Source organism: Crocuta crocuta, unplaced genomic scaffold, assembly GCF_008692635.1.
Source record: "Crocuta crocuta isolate KB4526 unplaced genomic scaffold, BGI_CrCroc_1.0 scaffold139, whole genome shotgun sequence".
Taxonomy (NCBI): Eukaryota; Metazoa; Chordata; class Mammalia; order Carnivora; family Hyaenidae; genus Crocuta; species Crocuta crocuta.
Window position 1 is genome coordinate 9,325,937 of NW_027533258.1, and position 10,324 is coordinate 9,336,260.

Below are 10,324 nucleotides of genomic sequence, written 5' to 3' on the forward strand. Positions count from 1 at the left end.
CCTGAGCCCTCCCCGCCACACCCACACGGAGCCTCCAATCAGCTTCTAGTTCCTCGATCGTGAAGATGAACACTTAGCGAGGAACTGCCAAACATTTGAAAAAGCCTCCAATGTAAAAGATAGAACAAAAGCACACAAAAGAAAGTTAGGAGTAGTAGATACAATGAAGCAGCAGTAATTTGGAAAAAGAATAACTTTAATGTTTATTTTTGAGAGTCAGACGGCGAGCAGGGGAGGGGCAGAGACAGAGAGGGAGACACAGAATCCAAAGCAGGCTCCAGGCTCTGAGCTGTCAGCACAGGGCCTGATGCGGGGCCCGAACCCACCAACTGCAAGATCACGACCTGAGCCGAAGCTGGATACTTAACTGACAGACACACCCAGGCGCTCCAAAAAAGAAAAACTTTAATATCTTCAGAGAAATAAAGATATCATTACATCCATAAAACAAGAACATGATGCTACAAAAAAGGAGCAAGACAAGAACCTTTTTTTCTTTAAATGGGGGTTAAAATTAAAATATGTAGTTTAAAAAAAGATGGAAACAGAGATTATCTGATGTGTCTGTTCCCAGTAAGAAAAATGTAAAAACCCTGTCGGAGGGGAATCAGTGATATATATGTGAAAACCAAGAAAACAAAAAACCAAAGTAACCATCAACTCCAGGGGGAAAAACTAAGACAAAAGGAAGAAAATAGTAATAATAAACTAGATAGCTCAGAAAACAATACTTACATAATTTTGGCATAACATACTTCTATCATATAAACATGAACACTGATTTAACCAAAATTTGTGATATAACCATATCAGGAAGATGTGGGAGCATTAATATAGACAGGGTGTTGTATCCTTACCTTTCATAAGATGCAAATAAATAATGACTACAATAGAAAAGAGAATAGCCATACAACCACTTTAGAAACAACTAAAATGGGGCGCCTGGGTGGCTTAGTCGGTTAAGCATCCGACTTTCACTTAGGTCATGATCTCGTGGTTCGTGGGCTGGAGCCCCGCGTCAGGCTCTGTGCTGACTGCCAGCTCAGAGCCTGGAGCCTATTTCAGAGTCTGTGTCTCCCTCTCTCTCTGCCCCTCCCCCACTCATATTCTGTTTCTCTCTCAAGAATAAACATTAAAAATTTTTTATTTTTTTTTTAGTCTAGAAATCTATATGCCAAAATGGCCATAGTCATCTTTGGGGATGGAATCATGCAAAAACTTTCACTTTCTCTGTATAGTTGGGGTTTATAGCATCTATCGTGCCAGGAAAAAAAAAAAAGATCTAATTCCATTTAGAAAATGAAATAAAAGTAAGGGCATCGGGGTGGCTCAGTCGGTAAAGTGTCCGACTCATGATTTCAGCTCAGGTCATGGTCTCATGATTCGTGGGTTCGAACCCCGTGTTGGGCTCTATGCTGACAGCCTAGAGCCTGCTTGGGATTCTTTCTCTCTCTTTTCTTTCTCTCTCTCTCTCTCTCTCTCTGACCCTCCCCCGCTTGCACTCTCTCTCAAAATAAATAAATAAACTTTAAAAATTAAAAGAAAGAAAATGAACTGGTTCAGAAGCCACCCGGGGAAGCCCAGGAAACAGAAAACCAGCTCGAGGGATCTGAGGCAGACGTGGACAGGCAGTGCGGTGTCGGGAAGCCACCAAAGCAAGCCTCTGGTGTCACGGCCAGACACAGCCAGCTCCACACGCCGACCTCAGCCTTTGACAGCCCCCCCCAACCATGGCCGATGAGGATCCCCAGCACCAGGAGCCCTGCACCCTGGCGTCTCTCCAGGCCCCCCTCACCTGGCCCAGACCTTCTCCAATCACACGCTCCCAAGCCACCTCATGCACCCCACTTCCCAGGAGCAGGACAGTACCTGGTCCCCGTCCCCAGGCTCACCGATCAGACCAAGAGCAGCACCCTGGGGCTGGGGGGTGGGGGGAGGGCCGGGCTGGACCTGCTGAGACAGAGCGGAAGTCAACAGGAAGCGTGAGAATCACCTTTTGACAAAGGCGCACAGGCACAGGAAGTGGGTTGGGGGGTGAAAGGCCAGGGGGCTGTCATCTGGAAGTGAGGCAACCTTGCCAGCTTCCCTCGGCTCTGAGGAAGGAAGAGAGATGAAGCCTTACCTCCCCGGCCACCCTTCACGGCTCCCCATCTGCACCACACGCATCCAGGACCCCCATCCCTGTATTTGGACAGGAAGGGCAGGGGAAAGGCTGTTCCTCGCTAAGGACGCGAGGCGCACAGAACACGTGAGATGGTGAAGTCAGAGAGCCTCCCGCCACCTCTGGTAGCGGCTGGGCCTGCACGAGCTGCTTGGGGGCCCGAGTCTCACTTTCCCCATCTATGAAATGGACGCGATTCCCATGCTGGCCTCACGGCGCGTTTCAATGTGCAGCGGGCTTCATGTATGTCCCAAGGAGTCCTTTCAGTGGTTGCTGGTGACCTCCCTCCCCTCTGCTTCTCCAGACCTGCCCCCACACCCCCTCTTTATCAGATCAGACCATCCCTGGTCTGGTCGGGAGACTCACCCTGATCGGCGCNCGCGGGGCCCGAACCCACGAACCGCGAGATCATGACCTAAGCGAAAGTCGGACGCTTAACCGACTAAGCCACCCAGGCGCCCCAAAAGCACCATTTTTTTAAAATTAAATGCTTATTTATTTATTTTGAGAGAGAGAGAGCAGGGGAGGGGCAGAGAGAGAGAGGGAGGGAGGTAGAGAATCCCAAATGGGCTCAGGGCTGTCGGCTCAGTCTCATGAACCATGAGATCATGACCTGAGCCAAAATGAAGAGTCGAATGCGCAACCGAACGAGCCACCCAGGTGCCCCTTCGCCTCATTTTTAAGGACTGTTACGGAGTTCCTGCACTGACCATTCCTTTCCCGGGGTGCTGTGTTAATCCCCCGGGGTCACCCAGTGGGGCTGGGGGATGTGCATCTGTCTCTGCAGACCCAGGAACATTCAGCAGAGTGCTAGAAGTTAGTCCATAAATGTTCCTGAATCTTCCAGATGCTACGGAAACACCACCCTATTTAAAGCGTGCAGGCAAACTCAGGAGCCTGGGCTGAGGACCCCGCGGCAGTGGGCATGAGGCTGTGGCAGAGCCCTGCTTGAGGGCAGGACCCGGGTGAGCCTTGGCTCCTCTTAGGGCCTCTCTCACAGCCCCCCAGAGCCCCTAAAGACATGAAATAGGGGGGCGCCTGGGTGGCTTAGTCGGTTAAGCGTCCGACTTTCGCTTAGGTCATGATCTTGCGGTTCATGGGTTCGAGCCCCGCGTCGGGCTCTGTGCTGACTGCCAGCTCAGAGCCTGGAGCCTGTTTCAGAGTTTGTGACTCCCTCTCTCTCTGACCCTCCCTTGCTCACACTGTCTCTCTCTCTCTCCTAGAAATAAATAAAACATTAAAAAAAAAAAAAGACATGAAATAGGGCAAGAAGCCAAATCTCGATGTGCCAGGAAGTCCAGCTCCTACCCACCCTATCCATTTCCAGAAGGTTCCCTGCTTGTCCTGCGGCATGCTCAGATCCCCTCAAAAGCAATCCTTAGACTTGCCACCTGATTAGGAGATCTGCCCGCCCCCAGCCCTCTGTCCTCACCGCCCTAACCTCCTTCTTTTCAGACGACGACAACTTCTTCAAGTTTACTCCCTCCAATGTACCACTCCCAGGGTGCCCACCTAGCTTTTTATTTATTTTTTTAATGTTTATTTATTTTTGAGAGAGAAAGAGAGACCGAGCAGGAGCAGGGGAGGGGCAGAGAGAGAGAGAGGGGGAGACACAGAATCTGAAGCAGCTCCAGGCTCCGAGCTGTCAGCACAGAGCCCGACGCGGGGCTCGAACTCACGAACTGTGAGATCATGACCTGAGCCGAAGTCGGACGCTCAACCAACGGAGCCCCCCAGGCGCCCCTCGCTTTTTGTTTTAGTGTACCCCGAGCCTTATCGAGGCTAACTATCCAGCAGGCACTGTACTAAGTATTCTCCATAGGATACCCTGATTTAACCTTCAAATCACTCTCTAAGGCAGAGGGTGTTACTCTTCCCATTTTTTTTAAGTTGCTAGTTTTAAATAATCTCTACACCCAACATGAGGCTTGAATTTACAACCCTGAGATCAAGAGGGGCGTGCTCTTCCGGCTGAGCCAGCGAGGCGCCCCGCCTCCCATTGTACAGATGAGGAAACTGAGACCCGAAGAGGCCACACCGCTTGCCTAAGGTCCCACAGTAAGTGGACTCACACTCACACTTGCGTTGCAGACACTTCAGTGAGATTTTACTCTAGGAAGCTGTAAGCACTGAGGACAGAGCCACGGTTTGCTCCCCTCCCACATCCCATGTTGCACAGAAATGGGACCTTGCAGGCAGTGCGTTCCAAACGTGAACACTACTGAGCATGAGGCATCACCAGGGAGCTGGTTAGAAATGCAGGCCTCAGGCCCCAGCCCAGCACCTACTGAATCAAAACTCATGGGGCGCCTGGCTGGCTCAGTCAGTAGAGTGTGCAACTTTCTTCAGGATGTAAGTTTGAGCCCCACTATGGGGGTAGAGATTACTTAAAAATAAAATCTTAGGGCACCTGGGTGGCTCAGTCGGTTGGGCATCTGACTTTGACTCAGGTCATGATCTCGTGGTTCATGGGTTCAAGCCCCGCATCGGGCTTTGTACTGACAGCTCAGAGCCTGGAGCCTGTTTCAGATTCTGTGTCTCCCTCTCTCTCTGCCCCTCCCCTACTCGCACCCTGTCTCTCTCTAAAATAAAACATTTAAAAAAAATTGTTTAAGGGGCGCCTGGGTGGCTTAGTCGGCTAGGCGTCCGACTTTCGCTTAGGTCATGATCTCGCGGTTCGTGGGTTCGAGCCCCGCGTCGGGCTCTGTGCTGACTGCCAGCTCAGAGCCGGGAGCCTGTTTCGGTCTGTGTCTCCCTCTCTCTCTGACCCTCCCCTGTTCACGCTGTCTCTCTCTCTCTCTCTCTCTCTCTCGAAATAAATAAAAAATATTAAAAAAAATTGTTTAAGAAAAAATTAAAGTAAAATAAAATCTTACGGGCACCTGGGTGGCTCAGTCCATTGAGCGTCCGACTTTGGCTCAGGTCATGATCTCGCCGTTTGTGAGCTCGAGCCCTGCGTCAGGCTCTGTGCTGACAGCTCAGAGCCTGGAGCCCGCTTCAGATTCTGTGTCTCCCTCTCTGCCTCTTCCCCACTGCTTTTCTGTCTCTCTCGCTCTCAAAAATAAAGAAACATTTAAATTTTTTTTCAAAATATAGAATCTTAAATAAAAAAACAACTTGAATTTTCACAAAGGCCCAGTTAGTTGGTTTGCTCATCGAAGTTTTTGACCCACAGTGATCTAAATTGAATTGAATAGATGGTACTATACAGACGTAGAGAAAGCAAACATATAGGGGAAAAAAACCTTAAGGGTTCTTGATCTTGGGAGCGTCACCTCTGGAGGAAGCACAGAGCCAGCAGTTAGGGCTCAAGGCTTCCGCCTGCCTGTTTCCACTTCCGAGGTGCTCAAGCAAGATCTTGGCTCTCCAAGGCGAGATGGTAACGGGCACGTCTTTAGGGCGCCACCTGCCGGTCGTGTTTAGGTATGCATCAAGGTTTCTGCCCCAGGCATCCCCCTCCCCACCCACCATTCCTGTTACTGGTTCAGATAACTCCTTCCTCTATGAACGAGAATGCAGATCGCATGTTTGAGTAGCCCCTTGACCTTCCCAATTCAGTTCAGCTCAATAGGCATCTGTTTGATGGGAGCAAAGCAGATGACTTCGACCAACCATTCCTGATCTACCATTAAAGCAAAGGGTCAAACCAGGCGCTTAGTGTTCCAACCAAGGCATAAAGATTTAAAACTGACCCCTATGAGGGGCGTCTGGGGGGCTCAGTCGGTTGGGCCTCCAACTTCAGCACAGGTCATGATCTCATGGTTCATGAGTTCGAGCACCACGTCGGGCTCTGTGCTGACAGCTCAGAGCCTGGAGCCTGCTTCGGATTCTCTGTCTCCCTCTCTGCCCCTTCCCTACTCACGTTCTGTCTCTCTCGCTATCTCTCTCAAAAAAATAAAAATTAAAGAAAAAAACTGATCCCTACCAGAAAGTATTTGCAACATTCACATGGACATATGTCTATTTACCTATACTTAATCCATCTAAAACAAATTAGAAAAGGAAAGCATCCATCTAGAAAACCAGAAAAAGGTATAGATAAGTTCAGAGCAGGAGCAATACAAATAGGCAGGGGGCATTTTTAAGAAATGACTCTGTTTGTTCATAGCAGCACTCTCCACAATAGCTAAAACATGGAAAGAGCCTAAGTGTCCATCAACAGATGAATGGATCAGGAAGATGTGGTTTATCTATACGATGGAATACTCCATGGCAATGAGAAACAATGAAATCTGTCCTGTGTAGCAACATGGATGGGCCTTGAGGGTGTTATGCTGAGCAAAATAAGTCAGNTCTACTTTCTTCTATTCTTTTAAATTTGATTTTTAAAATTATTCTATTTTCTTCATTAGCTTCATAATCATACATTCTTTTACTATTCCTTTAATGGTTATCAAGAAATTACATGGGGGCACCTGGGTGGCTCAGTCGGTTGAGCGTCCACTTTGGCTCAGGTCATGATCTTGCAGTTTGTGAGTTCAAGCCTTGCGTTGGGCTCTATGATGACAGCTCACAGCCTGGAGCCTGTTTCAGATTCTGCATCTCTCTCTCTCTCTCTCTCTCTCTCTCTCTGCCCCTCCCCCACCTGTGCTCTGTCTCTCCATCTTTTTTTTTTTTAATGTTTTATTTATTTCTAGGAGAGAGACAGCATGAGCAGGGGAGGGTCAGAGAGAGAGGGAGTGACAGACTCTGAAACAGGCTCCAGGCTCTGAGTTGGCAGTCAGCACAGAGCCCGACGCGGGGCTCGAACCCACGAACCGTGAGATCATGACCTAAGCGAAAGCCGGACGCTTAACCGACTAAGCCACCCAGGCGCCCCTCTGTCTCTCCATCTTAAGAATAAACATTTTAAAAAATTTCTATATTGGCAGCTATTTCTTTCAGTTTTTTTTTTAATTTTTAATGTTTTATTTATTTTTGAGAGAGATAGAGACAGCCTGAGTAGGGAAGGGTCAGAGAGAGAGTGAGACACAGAATCTGAAACAGGTTCCAGGCTCTGAGCTAGCTGTCAGCACAGAGCCCGATGGAGGGCTCGAACCCAAGAACCATAAGATCATGACCTGAGCCAAAGTCTGATGCTTAACCGACTGAGCCACTCAGGCACCCCTCTTTCAGTTGTTTAAAGATTATACCATGTAGCCTTGACATCCCCTGTCTCTTGGATCCCAACATTTATCTTGAAAATGAGCTGTCAGTATAATCATTGCTCCTCTACCAGTAATGTGTCTTTTTTCTCTCAGCCAGTTTTTTCAAATTCTCTTTTCTTCAGTTTCCAGGAGTTTTCCTACAATGTGCCTATGTGGGGATGTTTTGGTATTTTTTTTGCTTGAGATTTGTTTTTTCTTGACTCTGTGGTTTAATGTCTTTCAGTAATATTGTAAAAGTTGTAATCAGTAACTCTTGAACTATTGCTTCTGAACCAGTCACTCACTGTCCTTTACTTGAATGACTCCAGGGAAATGTATTTAGACCTTTACACTATATTTCATTCTTCCCTATTTTCCATTCTTTTTCCCTATTCCATGCTTCAGATGATATATTTTCTACTGGCCTATCTTTCAATATACTAATCCTCTCTTCTGTTGTATCTAATCTGTTGTTAAACGCATCTATAGAGGTTTTTATTTCAGTAATCATATTTTTAAGTTTCAGAATTTCCACTTGGTTCTTTTTAAAACACTGTTTCTAGGGGCGCCTGGGTGGCTTAGTCGGTTAAGCGTCCGACTTTTCGCTTAGGTCATGATCTCGCGGTTCGTGGGTTCGAGCCCCGCGTCGGGCTCTGTGCTGACTGCCAGCTCAGAGCCTGGAGCCTGTTTCAGTCTGTGACTCCCTCTCTCTCTGACCCTCCCCTGCTTGCGCTGTCTCTCTCTCTCTCTCCTAGAAATAAATAAAACATAAAAAAAAAAAACCATAAAACACTGTTTCTAGGGGGATGGGGAAAGTGGGTAAAGGGGAGGAGGAGGTCCAGCCTTCCAGTTATGAGGTGAATAGGTCACGGGGATAAAAGCACAAAATAGGGAATATAGACGATGATATTGTACTAGCATCATATGGTGAGAGGTAGTAGCTACACTTGCGCTGAGCACAGCATAACATATAGAAAATTTGAGTCCCTATGTTGTACACCTGAAATTAAGGTAGCATTGGGTGTCAACTGTACTCGAATTAAAAACTTTTTCAGCTGTCTCTAGTTATTCTTCTATGTGCTTGAATACAGTAGAGTCCATTACAATGCTAGTAATATCTTTTTCTCCTTTGGGTCTGCTTCTATCATCTGCTTTTCCTCTTGGTTTTTGTTTCTATAGGTCTTGACTCCTAGCTTATCTGTTAATTTTTTTTTAAGTAGGCTTCACACCCAGCACGGAGCCCAAAGCATGACTTGAACTCACAACCTGAGCTGAGATCAAGAGGCGGGTGCTTAACCAACTGAGTCCAGCCAGGTATACACACACACACACACACACACACACACACACACACACCATTAATTTTTGTTATATGCTGAATGCTGAGTAGAATGAAACATTGTAGAGGCTCCAAGGATGTTATTTTTCCAGAAGATGTATAAATTCTGGTCTACGCTCTTTCAGGCAGTTAGAGTAGGGTCAAGTCATATGATCCAATCAGGACTGAGGCTACCAGGCTTTGTATGGGCTGGCCTCTGTCTGCATTGTCCTTACTCTGGGTCATAGCCCTGTGGGAGTCTCAGCTGACACCCTAAAGGACTCACCAGATTCTCCTTTCTTGCCAGACCCTGAACTCCAATTTTAGGCCACCATGTTCTGCTCAGCCTCCATGCCTCCCAAGCAAATCAGCAAATTCCTTAAGGAATTTCTTTAAGAAAAGCGGTGGAGAAGATGGTTTCTTTCTCTACAGGAATCTGGTTACTTAAGGTCTGCCCATGTTAGCTACTCTCTGAAACCTTCAAACAGCTGTGTGTGTGTGGCTGTGGGTGGGTGTGGGTACTTAGGTGTGTGACCTAATTTTACACTGTTCTCTAAAGGAATCGCAGTCTGACACAAGCCACCCTGTCTTGACCAGAAGCAAAACTCAACAGGACACATTTTTTTCCAGGATAATTTGGACTCTTCTGGGCAAAACGGACCCTAGGGGGCCAGGTGAGGGAGGAGAGGGAAAGAAGAAGGAAGTTAAAAGGCTATCTTGTATTCCAAACAAGTTGCTGATAGTGTCGAGCTAGGATGTTGACAGTGATCACAGACAGAAGTGGAAGATTTCAAGACTTTTTTTTTTTTTTTTGGTAAAGATAAAGTTGTGATTATACCAAGGGGATGTGAGTGAGGGTGACAAGAGGCAATTCCACATGCAGCTGGAAGGAGTCTAAACTGGTACAACATTTAAAAAATATATTTATTTACTTTGAGAGTAAGAAAGCATGAGTCGGAGGGGCAGAGAGAGAGGGAGAGAGAGAGAATCCCAAGCAGACCCTGAGCCATCAGCACAGAGCCCGATGCAGGACTTGATGCCACGAACCAAGAGATCATGACCTGAGCCGAAATCTAGAGTCCGCCGCTTAACTGACTAACCCACCCAGGTGGCCCTAAACTGCTATAACACGTATGAAAGGAAACCTGATGATATTTATCCCAAGTATCTAAAATTATATTATACTCTGACTCATCAATTCCATTTCAAATCATTATTTTAAGGAAATAACACCAAGATTTTGCAATAAAAACAGTGCAGAGACTTTTTTTGCTAGGAGAAAATCGGAAACAAATATCAACGAATACATTAAATAAATGACGATATCTATTAAAAATGAGGGCATAGGGGTGCCTGGGTGGCTCAGTCGGGTGAGCATCCAACTCTTGATTTCAGCTCAGGCCATGATCTCAGGGTCATGGTTGGAGACCTGCCTCAGCCACCATGCTGGGTGGGTGTGAAGCCTGTTTAGATTCTTTCTCTCCGTCTGCCTCTGCCCTTCGCCTGCTCGCTCACTCTCTCTCTCTCTCAAATAGAGTATAAAAGAATGTCTATTGGGGTCCACAAGATTAACAACTAAAAGAAAAATCAGGCCCTAAAAGTATACAATGCAATCTCACTTTTATCTTATTATACATTATATAATACATAATTATTTTAACACAACCATATATGGTGTATATATATATATATATTATTATTAAATATAAATAGGCTGGA

At 46.7% G+C, this 10,324-nt stretch overlaps 1 protein-coding gene across 2 annotated transcripts in view; it reads right to left on the reverse strand.

Moving 5' to 3' along the window:
• NDEL1 (nudE neurodevelopment protein 1 like 1) overlaps positions 1-1,926 on the reverse strand; it is a 42,356-nt gene extending 40,430 nt beyond the window's left edge. Inside the window, exon 1 of one of the 2 annotated variants that reach the window (XM_077746538.1) lies at positions 1,870-1,926. The gene's annotated coding sequence lies outside the window, so the exon portion shown is untranslated. The remainder of the gene's footprint in view (positions 1-1,869) is intronic. The other variant, XM_077746539.1, reaches the window with a different exon arrangement.
• Between the last annotated feature and the right edge of the window lie 8,398 nt (positions 1,927-10,324).